Consider the following 24,125-nt stretch of genomic DNA (forward strand, 5'->3'; position numbering starts at 1 on the left):
TAGGAGAGGAAGGATCTTCAAGCAACCCCGCCAACATCGAGAACCTTAACAAGGAGCTCAACACTCTTCGTCGAGCTCATGCCAAAGATCAAGAGGAGTTGGCGGAAATGCAAAGGGGCATCACCATGACCATGGAGCTGTGGAGTGAAGCCTGGACACGAGAGGATGCGGCCAATGAACGCGTCCATGAGTTGGAGTTCTACGTAGAAGACCTGGAGATGGACAATGCCATTCTTCATGAGAATGTCCACATGCTGTATGCTCAACTTCATCCTCCTCATGGGGATGGTGAAGTTACAGATGAAGAAATGATTGTAGATCTAGGAGAAGTCGAGAATGAAGAAGAGGCGGAGGATCCTGGGGAGTTAGTGTACTTCTCAGATGAAGATGAGGTTTCGTTCGATATGGGCACGGATGCCGAAGACTGAGAGCTCGGAGTAGTAATAGTTCCTTTACTGCTTTCCTAGAAAACCAGGGTTGTCTTGTGGGATACAAGACATGTAATATAAATAAGGACCCTTTGTAGCATGAAACCTTTTAAATGCTTTCAATAAAAAATAATGTAAGTAAATGTGTTTCTCTAACAGATGCCTCGTCCTATCACCCGAACTGGTGCTAGTGGCTCGCATGATGATGATGAGTGCCCAAATCCTCCACCAATGCCTTCGACTATGGCAGATGCCACAGCCGCACTTGTCAATGCAACGGCAGAGAATGCCAGGCTATTAAGGGAATTGGCGTAGAACCAGCAGGCACCATACCCTAATCATGGCCGTCATAATAACGGAAATGACGAGTCAACCTATGTGGATTTTACGGACACCCGTCCGCTTGTGTTCAGAAGAACCTTTAGAAGCTGACGATTGGCTTAGGACAATAGAGCAAAAGTTTGAGCTGATTCACTGTACTGAGGTTCAGAAACCAAGGTTTGCGACACAGTAACTCCGAGGAGCTGCTGGAGCCTGGTGGGCAAATTTGGTAGCAGTATAGCCTGCTGGTCACCAAATCAACTAGAGGGAGTTCAAGGATGCCTTTAGGGCACACTATATTCCAGACGGTGTGATGACCATGAAGTTAGAAGAGTTCTTGGCTCTTAAGTAAGGGGAGCACCCGGTGATGTATTATGTTGGGCATTTCAATCACCTGTCGCAGTATGTTATTGAGTATGTGAATACTGATAGGAAGAAAAAGAATCATTTTCTTAGAGGCCTGAACACTAAACTTCAGACCATGATGGCAACTTGTGGTAACGCAACTTACCATGAGACAATCAACATTGCTATCGCTTCGGAGGAGAATTACCGCCGACACAAGGAGGCGAAGAAGAAGAAAATATTTGCTGCCGGGTCATCAAGTGGCAAGCGTCAGAAGATAGTATACCATCCTCAGAATCATGGCCGTGCACCATTCCGCCCACAACAAGGCCAAAGCAGGCAACAAATCTTCATTCGTCCTGCAACTAATACGCCTTATACTCATCAAGCACCGCAGCAGCAAAATAATACAAATAATGCAAACCGCAATGCTACTCCCCAGAATCACAATTTTCCATGCTATAATTGTGGTAAACCCGGACATTTTTCCCGAGAATGTCCGTATCCTAGGAAGAACAATCCTGATGCACCCAAAGCCCCTGTTAATCAAGCTCAGAATCAGTACAAGGGCAATGCTCAGAACAATCAGAAGGGTTAGGCTGAGAAGAAAACTGGAAGGGTCTTCTATACTCAAGTGGAATCTATTCTAGAAGGAGAAACAGTAATGATGGGTATGTTTCCCATTGCTAAGCATCCTGCAATTACCTTATTTGATTCTAGTGCATCCCATACATTCATCAATCGTACATTTGTTGTGAAGCATGGGATAGCTATTGGGGAAACAAAAGAACCCTATCATATACAGTCGCCTAAGGGACGAATCTGTACAAGCGAGGTAGTTCAGCAAGTACCTATTGATTTGGGAGGTTATGAGGTCCCTACCAATATGCTGATATTAAAGGATCAAGATATAGATGTGATCCTTGGTATGAACTGGTTAACTCAACACGGGGCTATCATAGATGTCCTGCGTAGAACCATAAGGGTAAATGCACCTGGCAACAAAACCCAACTTCTCATCCAACTTCCCTTTCCTAAGAGTACAGTGGGAACAGTCTGTGCAACTATTGTTGAAGGAGCCGAGAAAATTTTAGTGGTATGTGAGTTTACGGATGTCTTTCCCGATGATCTGCCTGGTCTGCCACCAGACCGAGATGTAGAGTTTAGAATTGATCTGAAACCAGGGACAGCACCAGTGTCTAGAAGAGCATATAGGATGCCACCCAAAGAACTAGCAGAACTAAAAATGCAACTACAAGAGTTGTTAGACAAGGGTTTCATTCAACCCAGTTCATCACCTTGGGGATGCCCTGCTATTTTCGTGAAAAAGAAGGACCAAACCTTAAGGTTATGTGTTGACTATCGGCCATTAAATGAAGTCACCATCAAGAACAAATACCCCTTACCCCGAATTGATTTGCTTTTTGATCAACTTGCGGGAGCTAAGGTATTCTCGAAGATAGACTTGAGATCGGGCTATCACCAGATTAAGATCAGACGAGAAGATGTGCCGAAGACAGCATTTACTACCCGATATGGTCTATATGAGTATTTAGTCATGTCTTTTGGGCTGACCAATGCCCCGGCTCATTTCATGTACCTGATGAACTCAGTTTTCATGCCCGAGTTGGATAAGTTTGTCATGGTGTTTATTGATGACATTCTTATCTACTCTAAGAGCAAAGAGGAACATGCGGAACATCTCCGTATTGTTCTACAAAGATTAAGAGATCACCAACTATATGCCAAATTCAGTAAATGTGCATTTTGGTTGGATGAAGTACAATTTCTGGGTCATGTGCTATCTACTAAAGGTATAGCTGTAGATCCGAGCAAGGTAGAAGAAGTCCTTAACTGGAAAGCACCTACAACTGTTCATCAAGTTCGTAGTTTTCTGGGGTTGGCCGGGTATTATCGTCGGTCCATCCCTGACTTCTCTAGAATTGCGAAGCCAATTACTAGATTGTTGAAAAATCAAACTAAGTTTGTATGGTCAACAGAATGTGAAGAGGCCTTTCAGACATTGAAGAAGTTGCTGTGCACCAGTATTAGCACAACCTGATATCGAGAGGCCATTTGATATCTATTGTGATGCATCTGGAATTGGTATTGGCTGTGTTCTGATGCAAGAAGGCAGAGTCATAGCATACGCTTCCAGACAACTCAAGAAGCATGAAGAACATTATCCCACCCATGATCTTGAATTAGCTGCTGTTGTTCATTCACTCAAGATTTGGCGACATTATTTATTGGGCAATATATGTCATATCTATACGGATCACAAAAGTTTGAAATACATCTTCACCCAGTCAGAATTGAATATGAGGCAAAGAAGATGGTTGGAACTTATTAAAGATTATGATTTAGAAGTGCACTATCATCCGGGCATGGCTAATGTGGTTGCCGATGCCCTGAGTCGCAAGAGTCATTGTCATTGCCTAATTGTAGAACCTATGCAGCGAACATTGTGTCAAGAGATGGAGCATCTGGATTTACAAATCATAGAACAAGGTTCCCTGTCCAATATTGTAGTTGAGTCCACTATCAAAGATCAACTCATTGCTGCTCAACAGAAAAGTAAGGGCATAGCCCATATTAAGGATAAAGTCAGATCTGGAAGACCAACATGTTTCAAGATTGATGAATCAGATGTCGTATGGTTCAAGGATAGATTGGTAGTACCCAAAAATCCAGAGCTACGAAAGCAGATTCTTGATGAAGCTCATTCTACAAGATACTCCATTCATCCAGGTAGCAACAAAATGTATCATGACCTGAGAAAGAGATATTGGTGGACCAAAATGAAAATAGAAATAGCTCAATATGTAGCCAAGTGTGATATTTGTCAGAGAGTCAAAGCGGTTCATATGAAGACTGCAGGTCCATTACATTCATTGCCAGTTCCATCTTGGAAGTGGGAAGATATTTGTATGGACTTCATCGTGGGATTGCCTAGGACATCTGCAGGCTATAATTCAATATGGGTTATTGTTGATCGTCTAACCAAGATAGCTCATTTCCTACCAGTCAGAGATAAATATCGAGCAGAGCAGTATGCCAAGCTTTATCTTGATAGAATCTTCAGTCTGCATGGAGCACCCAAGACCATTGTCTCTGACAGAGGGTCATTGTTCATATCCAAGTTTTGGAAAAGTCTACATGAGTCTTTGGGAACTAAACTTATCCGTAGTTCTGCTTATCATCCGCAAATAGATGGACAGACGGAGAGGGTAAATCAAATTCTTGAAGATATGTTAAGAGCATGTGTCCTTTCCTTTGGTGCTAAATGGGATGAATGCCTTTCCTTAGCTGAATTCTCGTATAACAATAGCCATCAAGAGAGCATTAAAATGGCACCATTTGAAGCACTGTATGGCCGTAGGTGCCCAACACCTTTAAATTGGTTAGAAGCTGGAGAACGTTGGTTCTTTGGACCGGATGTGGTCAAGGAAGCTGAAGAGAAAGTTAAACTCATACAAGCCAATATGAAGGTAGCTCAATCTCGACAGAAAAGCTATGCTGATAAGAGGAGACGACCGCTAGAATTCAAAGTGGGAGATTATGTCTACCTCAAGGTATCACCGATGAAAGGAGTTCATCGTTTTGGGATTCGGGGAAAGTTGGCGCCCCATTATGTCGGTCCTTTTTAGATCCAACAACGATGTGGACCAGTCGCCTATCGCGTCAAGCTACCAGATCACATGTCAGCGGTGCATGATTTCTTTCATGTATCTCAGTTAAAGAAGTGTCTTCAAGTACCTGACCAAGAGATCGACTTTGGTGATATAGAACTAGAACCTGATTTGACTTATGCCTAGTATCCCATTAGAGTCTTAGATCAGAAAGATCGAGTCACTCGTAGACGTACAATCAAGTTCTACAAAGTACAATGGAATCAACACACTGAAGATGAAGCTACTTGGGAGTCTGAGGATTACTTAGAAGAGAACTTTCCTGACTTCTTCGCGTCTATCTAGTTGCAATACCTTGTCTATATTGTAACTTGTCTTGTTGTTAACAGAATGGAAAACCCCCTCACTAGCCTTTTGAATAAAGTTATGATGTGTTAGCTTGACACATTTCCTTTTCCATTACTTAGCCTTAAGTTTTAAATCTCGGGACAAGATTTCTTTAAGGGGGAAGGGTTGTAACACCTCTGGTGTTTTGACCTAGCACAAAAATTTGACATGCCATCATATGCATTGCAAAGCATTCATATAGTATAAAGTTTGGAATGCATTCACTAAATAAGGTTTATTTCAGAATGTTGTTATTTCATGTGATGTGATTCAAAACCCTAAATAAAGATCATGACTACAAGGGTGAAAATTCATGTGATCATGTGAGGTCATGTGTCTTTTGACTCAAATAACCCTAATGGGCCATGTTACTGGTCAAAAATCAAAATTTAAGTAAAAGGAAGACAAATCAAATTTGAATTCAAATTCAATTTATAAAAGTCCTTTTTGCCCCTTTTGGCTAATTCAAAATCCATGTGGAATTTGGGGTTGAGGCAAAAAGCAAAGTTGGAGATTATTTTATGTAGATCAACTTTGGTATTCAAAGTTTTTCAAGTTTACATATAAAATTTGGAGTAATTTTGAAATGATTCAAATGCACCCCAAATTCAAATTTCAAAATGGAGGCAGAATTTGAAAATGTTCCTAGAAGCAAAGTTGTAGAGTTTGAAAAATTGAACAACTTTCATTTTTGGAGATTTTCAACTTCTTTAGAAAATTTGAGAGTAATTTGAAAAATGGACTCAGTGGCAGTTATGTAATTATCTCAAAAATCAAAATCCACCTCTCTGCTTGCCGCCGGCGCCACGCGGATGTCACCACCGATCAGATTTCGCCGCTTCCTCGCGCCTTGACATGCAGCTGGTGCCGTGGTGGGTCCATCCATGCGCTGTCGTCACCAGACAGTCCCTTCCTGGCTATAAATAGTAGCCGTCGCCGCCGTCGTCCCTGTTTTTCTCCTCTGCTCTGCTCCACCGCCAGCTAGCTCCGCCGCTCGCCGTAGCCACTGTTGAGCCGTGTCCGTCGTGCCCAGCTACGCCAACACGATCGCTTTGGTCTTGCACTTCTTTGCGGCTTGCTCACGTCGCCTGGGTTGGCCGGAATCGCCCGGCGCAACATCTTCTTCCCCGAGCCCGGCCGGAGCTCCGCCACCATCGCCTCGACGTGGCCAGGCCATTCCAGACCGCCTCCGCCTTCACCAAGCCCACCGGCGTGACCGCGGTGAGCTACTAAACGTGATGTTCACTTCGCTTTTGACTCTACCGCATTCTTGCCGAGGTTACGCCGTGAGTCAATGTGCTCGAGCCGCCATCGCCGGCGTGGAGTCTTCTTCGGTGTACCTTCTGCCATTCCAAGGACGGGGATGGGTTCGTAGTAGTCTGTAGATCATTTGGGTGAGGTCTGCCTCGCCGGAGCGTCACCGTCGACGCATTTTGAGGTCGGCCAGTGAGGGCAGCGCCGTCGTGACATGTTTGAGTCACTGACGGGTGGGGTCAGTCTGTCAGTGCGAGTGAGGAAGAACAGTGCAATTTTGTATTTTCTGAAATTGTGAATAGTGCTGAAACTTTGGGAATTTGTAGGAAATTCATCATAGCTCCAAAAATTCTGAAATTTTGTATGTAGCCTCTGTACATGCTCTAGTATGGTTTAAAAATTTGAAACTTGAAATTTGACTAAATTTTTAATGTTCAAATATTCAGTCCATTAATTAATAAATGCAATTTCCATGATTTTTGTAGGCCACTATATAATTCCAAAAATTTTGAAATTTGTTTTGGTACACTACTTTGTCATGAGGAAGCTTACATAAAAGTTTCAGGTCATTTGGAACAAGTTCGTTTTTGGGCTTAATTCCAAATTAATTCAAAAATAAATAAAGGCAAACCCTAAGTGATTGATTAGTGTTGGATCTTGTTTTGGTCATGTTTTGTGGCTAGTAGGGTTTCAAGATCCATTTGGTCAAATTACATGTGTGGCTCATGACGGTAGGATTACAAGTTGGTTTTGTTGGCTTGCAATTGTACCGTGAAGGAAAATCATTTGCGGGGTGTTTTTACATTTCATGTACCGTGAAAGCATCATGTTTACGTTATCATCATGTTAAAGCATGTGTTATCATTTCGTGTAGAATCCGAGAGCGAAACGATTCTAGTTGAACAAGTTCTGGAAGAAACCCCGGTTGTCACGGGATTCGATAATCGTGGTACTGATCCAGAACCTGAGATCGTCAACGAAGGCAAGCCCCGGTTTATGCATTAAACCCTTACCTTGTTTACTTTGAAAAGTTTATCACCTATGTTACCTATTGCATTAAGTTGATTAATTCAAATGTTACCTACTTGATGCATTGCCTACCTTGTTAATTGTTTACCATCCTTGAAGATGTTTTCATTTACAAAGGCGTAGAATGCTTAGTATGCTTTATGCTAGGCTTTCAAAGTAAACGTTTTGATACAATCAAAGATGGCATACTGGCCAAAGAAAGAAAGAAGGTAGAATGAACTAGAGACTAGTCGGGTGACTTATCTTGAATGTTGGGTAATGTTGCCGACTATGTCGCTTAAAGGCCACTCATTGTGGATCTTCTGAACGAGACACTTTGTAGTACTGGTCACATACTCCGGTAAGCCTACTTTGGCTAATCCGGTACTAAGATGAATGCCCACGCACTAGGAGTGGAGAGATGGCGGGAGTAGCATGTACCCTCGTGGCTGGAATGTGGCCGGATTTAAGGTGTGCTGTGCTCTCGGGTGGCGTGGAGACGGCTTAGTATAGGAGGATCCGGTAGCGAGGTTGATATATGCAAGATTGAGTTCTACATATGTCGTGTGATAAGGAATCCCCAGCTGGGACTTGAATCAATTCTAATTGCCGGTGCTCCGCGGATATGGAGACTCGATTCATTACAGAAGCAATGCAGGACTGGTGAATTACTAAAATCTGAGAAAAGAATGAAATGAGAAGGAATGGAATATGGGAAAAGTACAATTAGTTTGAGATAATGAACTAAAGGTCTTAAGGGTAAAATTTGAAAATAGGATAAGAATAGTAAGCTTTTGGCAAAGGACTTTGAATTTTGCTACATCCTTACCTTGTCCCAACCCCTGCATCTCTAAAAGTCTTACACCCCATTATGTCGGGTTAGTCTTGTTGAGTACCTTTGTACTCAGGGTTTGTTAACCCTTGTTGCAGGTGAGTCACATGCGCAGGCTTGTTTTGGTCCCTGCTGCATGTCTGTGTTTGAAGTCAATGACGATGAGGAGTGATGAATGGCCTTTGGACAAGGCACTAGTTTGTATGATAAATAAAGTTAATGTAATATTATCCCGCTACTATGGTTGTATGACACTTATGGTATTGTAAGTTTGAAAACAACTGGTTTGTAACTATGTTATCTTAAGACTTCCGCTATCTTTTACTCTGGTATATATGTTTGAATAAAACTGTTGTAATCTGCAATGACTGTGATTGGGATCCTGTTTGAAAAGAGAATCGTGGATGATTCGGGTTTCCCGAGGACACCCGACAGACCTGTTGAGTTGTTGGGAACTCGTGAACGCTATCCGAGGTCTGTCAAGACAACGATAGGTGCACGTGGGCCCGATTCCTTAGGAGGTTCTGCCACAGCTTCTATCTTTCACAACTTGATACTTTATGTCAATGTGTTTAGCAGATACACTTGACTCATTGTTACTTGCATAGGAAAATTGCATTTCGATGAACATAGTATAGTGGTATGGATAAGCTATTCACCACGTTAATTTGAGAATAATGTTCTTATGCCTTGGCTTCACCTACAGCTTTAGCATGCTATCACCAACATTCATCATGAGCCTTAAAAGTAAATGACTTTGCTTGCAAGTGTGATGAAATAAAACTTAATGTCGACATCTTAATATCAACACATCATGCAAAATTAGCGTCTGATTCATTAATTACTCCAAGTTTTCAGACTTCTTATGTGCGATCATGAAATTCTTAGTCTCTTACACATCATAAGCATTCTTAATAGTCTCCCATGGGTCCAATCCTGAGTTTGACTCATTTCTGCCAAATATCCCAATTCATAAGGTACAACAGGGTGAGTGCGAACATAATGCTTCGAACAGCTGAAGCGCAAGCACTTAGCTTTAACTGATCAGTTTCTATTTACTTTATGGGACCTTGGAGTGACCCAAATTTATCGCCCTCAACATAAGTAATAGCCGTAGGATAACAATTAACGTATGCCATATCTCTCAAGTACTTCATCATTTATGACCTTTGAGATAGACTTAAACATGATTGGACCTAACCAGGCGTACTAATGCCAAAACATAATAGGCTTCACCTGGATCTTTATGCCAAATTAAATGAGAGAAATCGTTCATTAGTATGTAGCATATAACTATTGCTACTCTCTAGTAAATTTACCATCCATGTGAAGTAATAGGATGATACACTAACTCCCCTTGATCTTAGCATATATATGCAATTATAAATTTCATGTTCACTAAACCACATCATTAATTTCAGAGTACCACTATCAAGATGCTTACTCATGTTCGTAAATAGGTCTCTTTAGTTTAAACTCCATGTTACTTGCCTTCCATGACTAAACCTCACGGTAGAGCCATGTATATGTTCTTATGCAAGTTACTATTAGGTAGTACTTATTTTAGTAAATGCAACTCTAAATCATAATGAGTGGCAAACAAGCCTAATGGCAGTTCTAAATAATATTTATCAGATATGGGAGAGAAAGAACTCATAGGAAACCTTTACTACAAGTCTTGACTTGAACCTTTCCAGCTTCCCTTTGGAATCACTTACAATATTGCAAACCCATCTATAGTCTGCTGTGTTGATCCCATCAAAAATTTCTACTAAGTTCATACTTCATTAGAGCTCATAGGCTTTAGCTCACTCTTAACGAACTTTAAGCATTTAGGCGAGTGTAATCATTATGGCTCCTTAATTAGTACTAGAACATCTACCTTTTAATGCAATAAACGTATAACTAATGTAAAAGGCATGATCATCATTAACAGTAGACTTCTATACCACTGTAATGATTATACACATTAGTCATCACAGGGGTTTATACAGGCTATAGAGGTTAAATATCATAATTGCCTCACACAAGTATTGTAATATCAATCCGGTACTTATAATTGAGTGCCTAGCTTTATAACTTTAATTAGCAGCTGTAGCTCCATATTTCTTAGTCAGAGAGTAAAGTTCCTTTGGATTTATGGCAATAGTTCATAAGCCCAGATTTCCTTAAGATCAATACCTCAACTTCTAAGCTCCCACTTATGCAATTTAATGCAGCTTATGTTACGAATTTATATTGGTTTAGTGCTTAATGTGGATTGAATGACTTAGTGTTGGCTAGGCAGCTCTTAATGCATAAATATGCAACTGTCTTTAAACGCATAACCTCCACAAACTCATTGGCAATAATTAAATACATGCACTATATACATAAGGACATAATTCATTCCTCAGCTATACATTATGTTGAGGTTTGCCATGAGTCATACATTGAGTAACAGGAGTAGGGGATTATCTATATCTCATAATGCTTCCCTTGTTAATCCAAAACTTATGCACTTTAACATTAAGTTATGCTGATTTCGCATACCAGCCTTTATAATGTGCTTTGGATCATTCACATATTGGAGAGACATATTCATAATGAGATTATCATCAATTAAGGTAGTAAACAAACTATAAGTCTACAAATGAAACTATAGAATTGAAGCTTATGATTTCTAGAGTTCCATATTATCTCAATGATTTGACACAATATCCCTTGATACAAGATAGGAATAAGAGAAGTTTTAAATATAATCCTAATCTCCATGAAGTATCTCAGCTCTAATGAGATGCTACATTTCTCCCCTTCGAAATGTGGCTTATTAGACAAATGCCAAAATTTCGATGAGAGTCTCATTGGACGAACTTCTCTTTATCATAATCATCACAGAATAATCACTCAGAGGCAATATGTAAATAATGACTTGCTTAATAAATAAAGAATAATGTCATCATTACATTTGATCAAAACATCTATTGTTCCAAGCATAATCAACTAATGAAGAAACTCAACTAATGTTCCTCTCATGCAGGGACATAGATTACATTATTTCAGAAAACATAAGGGCAATGGAGAGTGCAATGGTTTCATCTTGAAACTTATGTCATTCAGTACTTTAATTTTGTGCTCCCCCAATGGCAGCCTCTATAAGACCTGTGAAGAATTAGTAAGGTGCACATGACACCTGAGTTAATCCTTCAAGTATCAATCATAAGAGATTATAATTAATCAGAACTTATGATTACCCTTTTTTTTTCGAGCCAGTCCTTAAAGCCATCACAGTCCTTTTGCAGATGGCTGATAGTCTTGTAGAAGCGACATCTTGGACTCTCAAAACTATGTTCAGCTTCAGCTCTAGATCGCTTGAGCTCTTGCTTCTCTAAATCGAGCTTACGCTTACGTCTTAGGGTGAAAAACTTTTCATAATTATTTCGCTGATCTTTAAGCAGCTCTTCTAATGTAGCTAAGAACCGTTTGGCATTATCAGTTTCAGGAATTTCTCCCCTAAGATCATCACTAATGCGCTTCTTCATGATCTTAAGTGATAGCCTATTTGAGCGCTCCCATAGATATGTATCAGACTCAAATTCTTTAACCTTCCAGAAGAAGGCGTCATAATCATCTTCTCCTATTGGGAGAGTAGGAGCACTCTGGCGTATGGCGTGATCACAGTCCAGAGTTAAGAGAGCCAATTGTACCTCCCCTTTTCATAATGGGAAGTTGAACCAGTCCAGGAGAGGAATTTGATTGATCCTATCCATAATCTCCGAAGGACACGGGTCTGACTCAAAATAAATTAAACAACATTAGTAAGGGTATATTCACATTATGTTGTGCATGAATGAAATCCTACGTTGGTCTGATTCAAAACATGCTAATGACATTTTAGATTCGCATCACCATTGGGTAGAAACGAAAAAGAAAGCAGGAATAAAACTTGTGAACTTGTGCATATAAATTAACGTTGGTCAAAGATATATGCATAAGCCACACCATAGTTTCTAATTAGAATTTCCCATTGGTTCTATTCTAACTAGAGGAGTAATCAAGACTTAGCAACGGAAGTAATCATTGGGGCATACCCAGTGCAGAGAGCTCCCGCTCTGTGTGGGGTCTGGGGAAGGGTGTTAGTGGCAAGCCTTACCCTCGCCTGTGCAATGCGAGGAGACTACAACTCGAACCCGGGACCTTCCGGTCACAGGCGGTAAGACTCTACCGCTACATAAGACATAAGACAGTGCCATAACTCTCTTAGCAATAATGAGATGCAATAAAAAAATAACAAGCTTAAACTTAGCTCAAAATTTGGCCCATGGAAAATCATAAGGGGACCGACATTAAATTGCCCAGAAATTAAAGTAAGAAATAATCATAATTTTCTTAGGCAAAAATTAATCATTAGTGCCCCATTATCATTAAATTATGCCTCTCAAGCAGCAATAATACTAAAAATAAATGCTGCATGATTTTCTTATAGGCTAGAATTATCCCAAAATAATGAAGTTATGGTGCAGCCAGCTCATTAGACATTATTATCCATAACCGTCGTAGTCCAAAATACCAAAACAATCTAAGGGTATTTTCTTATAGGACAAAATAATGGCATAGTTAAAGTGCTATTGAAAATTCATTATCCAGTAAATAAGGCACTGAGGAAACAAAACCCGAAAAGGATATGTCATCTGGACGTCGGTTTCCGGCAGCTGGAGCTTGGTCATTTCAGCTTGGCTGATGCCCGTCCTTGGTGCATCCAAGTACGGGGAGAAGATACTAGCACTCTACCGTGCAAACCTGGACAACATCCGGAGCACGGTAGAGAAGGAGGAGGAGCTGGTGGCACAGCACGGCTTGGACAGCGGCTGTGGACATTGCTACGGCCCTCGACGATGGAGCTGGACCGGGTCGGAGTCGGAGTACCTGCAGGTAGAAGCAGAGGCCCTGTTCTATGCTCACTCCCTGTTCGAGAACATTTGCGTGCATGCCATGGTTGATGCTTCGGATGTGAAAGAAGACCCCGCTGCCCAAGAAGGCACGACGTCATCTCTGCTTGACCGTGGATGGAAAGACATGTGCAAGGTGGTCGAGATGCAGCTCTCCCTGATGTACGACGTCCTCTACACCAAGGCCTCGGTGATCCACGCCTGCCCAGGCTACTGCATCCGTGTCTTGGCACCCATCTTCACCGCCACAGCATTCGTCCTGTTCGAGTTGAGCGACCTCGACCAAGGGGGCCGTGACCTGAGAGCTGACATTAATTATGATCACCCGTGTTTTGCTGGGCGCCACCTTACGGCGTCGCTGTTCAGGGCGCTGGGATCATCATGGGCTGCATCCGCCTTGCGCTGCAGCAAGCGTCGATGGAGCTGGCTCCGCCATGCAGTCTTGTGCACGAGACGATGGCATCGGCTTCACCGTGCGCTCGCATCCCTTGGCAGCCTCATTATTTTTGCTTTAAGGCTGAATGGAGGATACAGGAGGTGGTCAGGCAGCATGGGACAGTTCAACCTGCTGCGCTTCTGCAGCACCCATGACGATCCAGACGACCTATGCAGCATGCTGGCCAAGATGTTCGGCGTCGAGGACGAGGACTGGTGGACCAAATTCCGTCACTCACGGACAATTGAGATTCCAGAATGTGGTGTTAGGCTTGCATAATTACACTTGTATTTGCATGAGCATAAGCATCAAACATTCATATATGAGCTTTTACATATGAAACATACAATTGAAACATGTGAAGCATACCTTATTATTCTATGTTTTCCATATGTGTATGCTTATGATCATGTGTGATTAAGTGCAAGTGGTGATGTTTGGTCACTAAAACACCTTAGCTACACTTAGGATGCCTAATGAAACAATGTTCATGTAGATCACTTTACTTAATTAAGCTCCTAAGTGATGACATGCTTGGTTGACCTAGGAAGTGCTTATGTGTGATCAATGTATGAAATGCTTGTGGGACCTTAGGGGTACCCTAAACATGTTTATAATGTCATATGGAACAATTTTGGTATTCATGACTAAGGCTAGTTTGGTCTCTAAGTCATATCTATAGTATAAATCATCAATTTCTAGTTGCATGTTTGACTGGAGTTGAACATCACTTTAGAAACTTTGCATGGATGTGCATCCTAAAACAAAGTTGTAGAACTCAAGTAGTATAACAACTTTTATTTTTGGGTCATATGCTAATTTAGCTCCTAACATGCTTGAATTTGGATCACAAAAATCTATTTCTAAGTCAAAACTGAGTTTACAGTTTTGATGTGTCCTACTTTGTGATGATGTAACTTCCTAACCATTGCAAATTAGAGGATGATTTCTAAAGCAATTTTGTAGCCCTCACATAGCTCTCCAACTTTTATTAACGGAGATTTTGCTAACTCACCACGGTTTTAGAGTTAGGAGGGGCTAAACCTGCGCTGTCAGGTGACTAAGGATGGACCTGATGGCCATCTCTGTCACGCCGTCGTGGCCGACCAGGCACTGGCCGCTCGCGCTAGGTGGAAGCCGTACGCCGGCGGAGTCCCCACCAGTCAGGCCATCACGGATACCTCAACGCCCCGCGTTTGCTGATTCATTTGCTGACCCCGTCCACGTCTCCTCGCCTCGTCCGTGCCACGCGAAAGCGAGTCGCCGAGCCGCGCCATTGCCGCCAAGAGCCCCGCCGCCGCCTAGCTCCCTCGCCACCGCACCATTACAGCCTCTAGCTAGCCTATAGATTCGCCATCTTCCTCTCTATCTCCTCGACATACTTGCTGGACCAAACAAGCCACGGTGAGGGCGAATTTCGCCGTTCTTGTCTCGCCGAAGTTCGCCGTCTCCATGGCCGCCGTCACGCGAGCTCGCCGCTGCTCTGCTCCCTTACTCATTCCTCTTCCTTCTTCGTGTTAGCACTATCTTAGGGTGTAATCTAGCCTCGGTGATGACCTCACGGCGAACCGTCGCCTCGCCGGAGTTGGAAACGACGCTGCGCTCTCGCCGCCGCGCACGCGGGCGACCCTCGCCGGCGCTTCCACCCGAACCCTAGGTAGCCTAGATAGGTCCGCGTGGTCACCACGGAGCTATTGCGCCTCTCGCCTGGACTTGCCGTGGCCGGAGCCAGCCGGTGCACCTCCGCGCAGCGCCGCCGTGCCGCCATGGCCGGCGACGAGCTCTCTCCGGTGCATCTCCGCCCAACCACCTACACCTATAGATGCGGGAGAGTGTGAGGATCACGATGGTGGGGTTGGTTTCGCGGGAAAGTTCGCCGTCGGCGAGCTAGCGCCGGTCAACCACCATGCCCTGTCTCTGTGTGACTGACCAGTGGGGTCCATTGACTGCTGGGTCCCGCGTGTCAGCGTCTGTAGTGTTAGGTTTTGTGTATTTCTTTTCCAGATTTTGTGCCAACTTTGGAAAATGATATCTAGAGCTAGGAGTGTCCAAATTGAGTGAACTAAATTTTGTTGGATTTCTCATGAAGTGTATTATTTGATAAAAATATGAAATGTACTATTTCTTCTATTTTTCTAGGAGAATAAAATAGAGCTAGATAAATGCTTTTAAATGCTTTCAATCTTGTAAAATCTATAACTCGAGCTGGGAAAGTGATAAAAATGTGATTCCAATTTTGTTGGTCTTATCTTGTCATGTACTACTTGGGAAAAAAATATTAGTTGCACAGTGATCTTGCTAGAAATAGGAGTTTGCTATTTATTTTAAATAAATGCTAGATTCTTGTGCTATTTTTTATGGTAAAAATATGTATCCAATGAGCATGAAACTTTTTGTACAGTGTTCTTGTGTTATGAGGTAGCTAAGAAAAATATGAATTCTATTGTTTGACACTTTTCAATAGGATTTCTTATTTATGCTATTTTAAGCCCTGCTGGCTTGTCATTTTTGTGTAGGATGTTCTACTTGTTCAATTGCTATGAAATTTATACAGTAGCCTATTGGGGACATGTATAAGCTACTGTAAGTTTTGTGGAATTTACTGTATACTTTTGCTATATGTTTATTATTTCACCTAATTATCTAAATAAATTGATAAAAGCATGAAAAGAATTTATTTAGAAATGGACAAAATGTTTTTTTGTGCTCATTGGAGGTATATTAACTGTTGATAACATTGGTGGTGCTCAAAGTACCATTCTTGTATGTAGTGAAATATTATTTTCTCTAAAATTCACTTATAGTGACTTTTCTGGACAAATTCTAGAGTTAAACAAATTACATGGTGAAGATGATGTTTGCTATGAATATTGTCTATAACAAAATTGTAGATAACTCACTTATCTATCGTGTTTTAAATTTCCATGGAATTTGGCAAAATGGTTTGTGAGTTATGACTGTTCAAAGTTGGTCTTCAGAACTAGTTCTTCTCTGGAATTTCTGGACCCGATTTGATAAATGTGCCTGTTTGGTCTTGTTAACTTGGGAATCATGCTGAGATGATTAAATATGAATTGTAGGCAATTTCATAAGCTTTTCAGATTGTCTTGTTGTATATATTTTGGGTCAGTACAACTCCAGTTATGAGTTAAACTAGAAGCTACTGTCTGCAGCCTTGAATCTATGAATGCAGTGAATGACTTGATTGCTTTATATGAGGTAATGTGATGATTTAGATGCTTAGGCTGATTAAGATAAGTTGTTAGCTGTAGGTTCTAGACCTTTTACTGAAGATGAACAACTTTATCTTAGGTTGTTAGAGCTTGGTGAGTGTGTGGTTCTTGTTTTCAAGAAGAGATATGCACCTACTCAGTAAAGTAGATACTAATCTTGTATCATCGTGTCATTCATGTGTCCACCTATACACGGCTTTACATTTTATCATCACCTTAACAATCTGGGTCCCATGCCAAACACCTCAGCAATGGGTCTAGAACGTGTGGGTCGAGATGCTGCTCTGCTCAAGCCATCTTCAACGTGTGGGTAGAGATGCTGCTCTGCTCAAGCTACCGGAGAGTCCCATGCCAAACACCTCAGCAATGGGGGCGAGCTCACAACCGTCGTGTGGCTGACTGTGGAACACGCTGGCCTGTTCCCCATCGACAAAGACAGCAAGGTTCAAGCTTCGATCAAGCCGCTGCCAGGACCTACTACTATTACGGTGTCACCACCGCCCACACCAACACAAGATGAGACTGAGGCCACTGGGATTGGGCACTCGGAGGTGAACACACGCATTTACGGGCTATTGTAGGAACAAGATCAAAATACATATGACATGGCCTCCTTCGTTTTCTACTGTCTTTTATTTACGCAATCATGTTGTGTACCTTCCTGCCGGGTTTTGACATTTGTCCATGGGCCTTCTTTTCTTGTTTTGTGTTGATCCAAATTTGCCTGTACCAAATTCACCAGTGCTGTCTTTATCTTAGCTAACAAGTGTTACAGAGCTGAGCGCAGAGCCTAAAAAAAATGGTAGCCCATCTGAAAGCTGAGCGCAGAGCTTATCCTGCGGAAGGAGCGCACCTGGCCACAGAACCTTGCTGCGTGTCAGTGGCTCCCGTCTCCCGGTGATTGCCGGTCTATCCGGGCTGTGCGACGGCCAGGTCGTGCGACGAGAGGGTGCCAGAGTGGTCGACGTCGAGCTTGTCGAACTCCTCCAGGAACTCTGCGATCTCCTCCTGGCTGATCTTCCCCAGCTCCTTGAGCTTGTACAACGCGAACTCTGCGGACCCTGTGGTCGCCGTCGAGGTCCGCCGCCTCGAGGTCCATGCTGGTAGTCCGCCGAGTGAGCACCCAATGCGCCAGCTCCCTCTGCCGCCGCTCCGCGGCCAGCTCCGCCGCGTACAGGAAGAAGAGCGCCACCACCAACGTGCTCACGGTGATCCACGCAGCCGCGAACGCGCGCCCGGCCGTGGACGAGAAGCTCCGGTCGCCGTACCCAAGCGTGGTTACCGTCGCGCACACACAGTAGAAGGCGTCCACGAGGCGCATCCCTTTGACCTTCATCAGGAACGCCATCCCGGACGCGAGGACTACGGCAAGGAAGCCGGTGGCGGTGTAGAGCTTGTAAGGGACCTTGCTGACCTCCATGTCCCGCAGCGACTTGGGGTCGTCGGCGTGGTTAAGGTGCACCGCGCGGAAGACGAGCGCCTTGCTTCTCGACAAGGTAGTCGGCGGCCTTGCTAAGGAAGGCTCCGACCAGGGCCACGCCGGCGAAGGCGAAGACGCAGGCCAGCAGCTTGGCGACGTCGCTGGACGGGACGATGTCGCCGTACTCGACGGTGGTCATTGTGACCACGCAGAAGTAGAGCGCGTCCAGCGCGAGGTTGCCGCTGCGGTCACCGGACATGTCGTCCATGGCGAGGGAGAACGCGGCGGTCCCAGCGAGGAGGTAGGCGAGCAGGAGGATGCCCACGATGATGGAACCAAACACCGCAGCAAGTTTGGATCGTGAACACCGGCGACGGCGCGGTGACCGCGGCGAGAGCGCGAGCAGATGGGAACACGTGGAACGAACTCACACGAGAAAAGAGGATTTTCGGCGGCCTAAAGCGCAACACCTTTGGTCTGTTATTGATGCTCTTATACACATATGCATGCTACAATCTCGGGCTTGCAACAACCAAGCCTCCCCGCGCCATGCCGCACAAAGTGCGCCACGCCGTTTCGCTGCGGCGCGCGCTGCGTGCGCTGAGCGCGTCATGGCGCGGACTGACCAAACTGAACCGGGCCAAGTCGTGATCAAGCACGCCATCGATCACGCTCGGCCCCCATGCTAGCTGATGCATGACTCAGAACGAAAAATTACAAACTATTGTGCAACAATTTGGCTAACAAATCAGCCCCTAAACTTGTTGCACATCCACGACGCCCAGAGCACTCCTCAGTTCCACGAACTTGACTCGCCCCAGTGATTTGGTGAAGATGTCGGCGAGCTGCCCTGCAGTCCCAACATGATCCACCTCCACCTTGCCTTCTTCAATGCACCCACGAATAAAAATGATACTTAGTATCAATATGCTTGCTCCGATCATGGTGCACTGGGTTCCTGCTAAGAGCGATGGCACACATATTGTCCATGAGTAGCTTCACTGTCGCCTCTTTCGTTCCCATCATATCTGCTATCAACCGGCTTAACCAAACGCCTTGGCACGCTGCTGCTGCTGCCGCCACATACTCGGCTTCACACGAAGACAAAGCAACTATCTTCTGCTTCTGTGATGCCCACGTCACTAGGCTATTGCCAAGGAAGTATACAACACCCGTGGTGCTCTTCCTATCCTCAACATCTCCTGCAAAGTCACTGTCACTGTACCCGAGCAAGATGGGTTTCAGTTCAGTTCCCTTCTCATATCTGCAGCCATACCCGACTGTTCCCTTCAAGTATCTCAAGATATGTTTAACAGCAGCCCAATGCTCTCTCCCTGGTGCCTCCATGTACCTACTAACAACACCTACCGCATATGCAAGATCTGGCCTGGTGTTGACAATGTATCTGAGGCTACCAATTATGCTTCTATAAGCAGTAGGATCTACAGCTTCTCCCTCCTTTTTGCAGAGCTTGAGCCGACACTCCATGGGTGTATCACAAGGGTTGCAGTCTTCCATGCCTGCCCCCTTGAGTATCTTTATAGCATAAGAGCTCTGACTCAATGTAATCCCTCCATCTCCCTGCTTCACCTCTATGCCCAGGTAGTAGCTCAGGAGACCCAGATCACTCATGCTGAATTTCTTCCTCATCTCTGACTTAAACTGTTTAATGTCACTGACATTTGGTCCAGAGATGATCAAATCATCAACATACACCCCCATAAGTAGAAATGAGTTCTTGCAGCTCCTTCTGTATACAACATGCTCTAGCTTGCTTCTCACAAAACCAAGAGCAACTAGCTCTTTATCAAGTTTAGCATTCCATGCTCTGGGTGCCTGCCTAAGACCATAGAGTGCCTTTCTCAATTTAAGCACCTTGTCTCCATGTTGTTGCACATACACTGTTTCAGTTAAGTCACCATTCAAAAAAGCAGATTTCACATCCATATGGTGTACCTCCCATCCACCTTGTGCTGCTAGTGCCAACAGCACCCTTACAGTCTCAATCCTGGCAACTGGAGCAAATACTTCATCAAAGTCTACTCCTTGGCGCTGAGCATACCCCTTTGCCACTAGCCTTGCTTTATACTTGACAACATTTCCATCTGGATCTTTCTTGACTTTAAAACCCCACTTCAGGACTATAGCCTTTTGCTTGACTGGCAGATCACTGACATCCCAGGTGCGATTCTCTTTCAATTGTCTGCATTTCCAATTGCATAGCCTGCCTCCAGCAGTTTTCAGACAGAGCTTCATTCACCGACCTTGGTTCTTCTGCTGCTACTAGGCAAAGCCCACTGTACTCGAACCCCTGCATTTCCTCTGTTGTTTCAAGCAAATTGGGAATGGTTCTGAATCTCAGCGGAGCACCATTAGAATCTTGAGAGGCATTGGTGGGCGGCGTTGCCCACTGGATCATCGGACCTGGTGTACCAGGGCTGGGACTTGGGGTGTGTGGTGGTGTATTAGAAGCACCCCCACTGATGGAATTGATGCAGCAGGCAAGACCGGTTCACCGCCATCAAATTCAGAAGCGGTGCTTCCTTCAGGATCAGCGTCAGGCCCTATTGTCGGACCAGGAACAGTGTCAAAACACTGAACCATGAAAGTATCAGGCGCTGCTTCGTCATTGCTCAGCCTACTGTCATTCCCCTCCCAATTCCATGCCTTCTACTCGTCGAATATCACATCTCTAGTCACCATCAGCTTTCCCTTCACGGGATCATACACACGGAATCCCTTCGTCCCCGGCTCATAGCCAAAGAACACACCTGGAACTGATTTGTCCGCCAGCTTGCTTACGCCGGGGCCAACACGCTTGGCATAAGCAACGCATCCGAACATACGCAGATGCTTGACTCCTAGCTTCTTTCCAAACCAAGCTTCGAATGGAGTCTTCCCGTTCAGGCTTTTTGTTGGCGATTGGTTCAACGAGTACACCGCCACCTTGACTGCTTCACCCCAAAACTGAGCAGGTACTCGCATGCTCTTGAGCAGGCAACAAGCCATCTCCACTATGGTCTGATTCCGCCGTTCTACTACTCCGTTCTGTTGTGGGGAATATGGTGTGGTGGTACTGTGCTTGATGCTGTGATAGTTACATAAAGCCACAAATGCACCTGAGTTGAATTCGCCACCACGGTCTGTCCTGAACGCCTTTAGGCGACGACCCGACTCCACCTCAGCCACTGCCTTGAACCTTTTGAAATACACCAGCGCCTCATCCTTGGATGCCAGAAGCTCGAGCCACATATAGCGGCTGTGATCGTCGATGATGAGCAAGAAGAACGACTTCCCGCCGGGTGTGGGCGGTGTAATGTGCCCACACAGATCACCGTGCACCAGTTCAAGCCCCTCCGTCGTGCGGTATGTCGAGGCCTGGCGAAAGGGTGTGCGGTGCTGCTTGCCCAATGCGCAGCCATCGCACACCTGCTCTGCACATCGGATCAAGGGTATACCCTCCACCATCTCCCTGGTACCCAACTCACGCAGAGACCTAAAATTCAAGTGTCCGTACCGTGCATGCCAGAGCCATGCCGTCTCGTCCATCTTGGTCATCAGGCACACGGGCGAGGTCAGGTTCACCTTCATTATGTACAGGTGATTCCTCCTCTCTGCCCGAATCAGAACGCCCCTCTCCTAGTTCATAGCCTAGCGGCGCTCATACACCTTCAGGACGCCGTCATCGATCTCGATGCGACACCCCCCTTCTTCCAATTGGCCAAGACTCACGATATTACATTTGAGGGATGGGATGTAGTATACCTCAGTGAGCACACGATGGTCCTGATTCCTGCCGGTGATCGTCACAGCCTCGATCCCGCAGATCTCCACCATGGATCCATCTCCAAACAGCACAGTGCCATGCACCGTCTCGTCTAGAGTTGCCAGCGACGCCCGGCACCCAGTCATCTGATTCGTGGCGCCGGTGTCGAGGACCCATGTGCCTTCATCGTACTTCGACGGGGACACATGTTCCTGATTCAGGAACACCCGATGCACAATGGAGTTCATGGTCCGCACAACATTGTAGACTTGCGCCACCATGAGCGCCGGCTGTTCGGTGTTGGCGTTCGCATGTGAGCGGCCTCCTGCTGCTCATCTTTCAGCTCCTTCGTCTTGCACTCCTTCGCGAAGTGCCCGTAGATGCCACATTTTTGGCACTTGCCTTTCCATCGTGGAGTGCCCATCGACATGAGTTTCACACCAGAGTCACGCGTTTCGTTGCCGCCACCGCCACCATGTGCTCCGGATCTCCCCTTCTTCATATAGCGCCCACCGCTCTTTCCGCCGGACGACGAAGACGTGTCCGGCGTGTTGTGGCTCTTGTTCCTGGCCGCCCACTCCTCCTCCGTCAACAAGATCAACCAGTCTTATCCGTCACCTACTCCACCGATGGCTCAAAGCGATCTTCCGCCACCCGCAAACGTCCCACAAGCTCCTCGATGGAGAGTTTCTTGATGTCGCAGAACATCTCGATCGTCACCGCCACTTGGTTGTAGCACGGTGGCACGACCCGGAGAAACTTCTTCATGACACGCGTGTCATCCACGCTTTCCTCGCCAAGACCACGAAGATCAGTGGCGAGTTTGGTGATGCGCACGGCGAAATCATCGATCGTCTCGCCCGCCTTGAACGCGATCGACTTGAATTCCGCCAGCAGTCTCTATGCATTCACCTCCTTCACACATTCTGCACCGAGACGCATCGACTTGATTGCCTCCCATGCCTCCTTCGCCGACTTCTTGTTTAGGAGCATGGAGTGCATATCCTGAGGCACGCCACGGATCATGGCACCCAGAGCAAGCCGATCCCGGCGCCGCTCCACCTTGTCGGACCCGATTGCATCCCACAGATACATGCCTTCGAGATTGCATTGCACAAGCGCGGACCACTCCTGGTAATTGGTGCGGGTTAACATAGGCCATACCAAATTTCCGGCTGCCTGGTTCCACGCCCGCTCCATCACGTCCTTGTCCTTGCCACTGGCATCACCCATGTCGGCGTCGTTAGGGTTCATGCCTTCACCTCCTCGGATACGATGGACCAGACCACCCTGCTTCCTCCACAACCTCTCTCCGCCTCCGGACACCCCAACTCTGGCAGCTTAAGGCTCCGATACCACTTGATGGAACCAAACACTGCAGCAAGTTTGGATCGTGAACACCGGCGACGGCGCGGTGACCGCGGTGAGAGCGTGAGCAGATGGGAACACGTGCAACGAACTCACACGAGAAAAGAGGATTTTTGGTGGCCTAAAGCGCAACGCCTTTGGTCTGTTATTGATGCTCTTATACACATATGCATGCTACAATCTCGGGCTTGCAACAACCAAGCCTCCCCGCGCCATGCCGCACAAAGTGCGCCACACCGTTTCACTGCGGCGCGCGCTGCGTGCGCTGAGCGCGTCATGGCGCGGACTGACCAAACTGAACCGGGCCAAGTCGTGATCAAGCACTCCATCGCTCTGCCCCTATGCTAGCCAATGCATGACCCAGAACGAAAAATTACAAACTATTGTGCAACAATTTGGCTAACACACCGAGACAGAACCTCGGCCGCGCACCGGTGATCAGCCCATTGGGCGGCACCGGCGGCAAGGTGCCGCTGACGCCCTTCCGACTCATGTTCTGCCTCAGGAGAATGGATCCTTGCTCGGCGTAGTGAGACGACGCCGTCTGGCAGCGCCGGAACCTTCTCGCCATTCCCGGCAGCGGCATCTTAGAACGGTCGCCGTCATGTAACAGGTGTTGCTGAATGCCGTTCTCCGCCATTACTCTCTAGGTCTATAGGCTACGTTGCTGGAAAGGAGAGCCGAGATGGGGTGAAGAATTTGCCTGAAACTTCAGAGTTGCAAGCTTGCAGGAAATGGAAAAAACTGTCGATCTCTCCCGGTCCCAT

The 24,125-nt window shown here is 45.5% G+C and overlaps 1 pseudogene; it reads right to left on the reverse strand.

The window, feature by feature from the left end:
- Positions 1 to 17,149: 17,149 nt before the first annotated feature.
- On the reverse strand, positions 17,150 to 24,125 carry LOC136482070 (two pore potassium channel b-like; annotated as a pseudogene).

Source organism: Miscanthus floridulus, chromosome 9 (genome assembly GCF_019320115.1).
Source record: "Miscanthus floridulus cultivar M001 chromosome 9, ASM1932011v1, whole genome shotgun sequence".
Lineage (NCBI taxonomy): Eukaryota > Viridiplantae > Streptophyta > Magnoliopsida > Poales > Poaceae > Miscanthus > Miscanthus floridulus.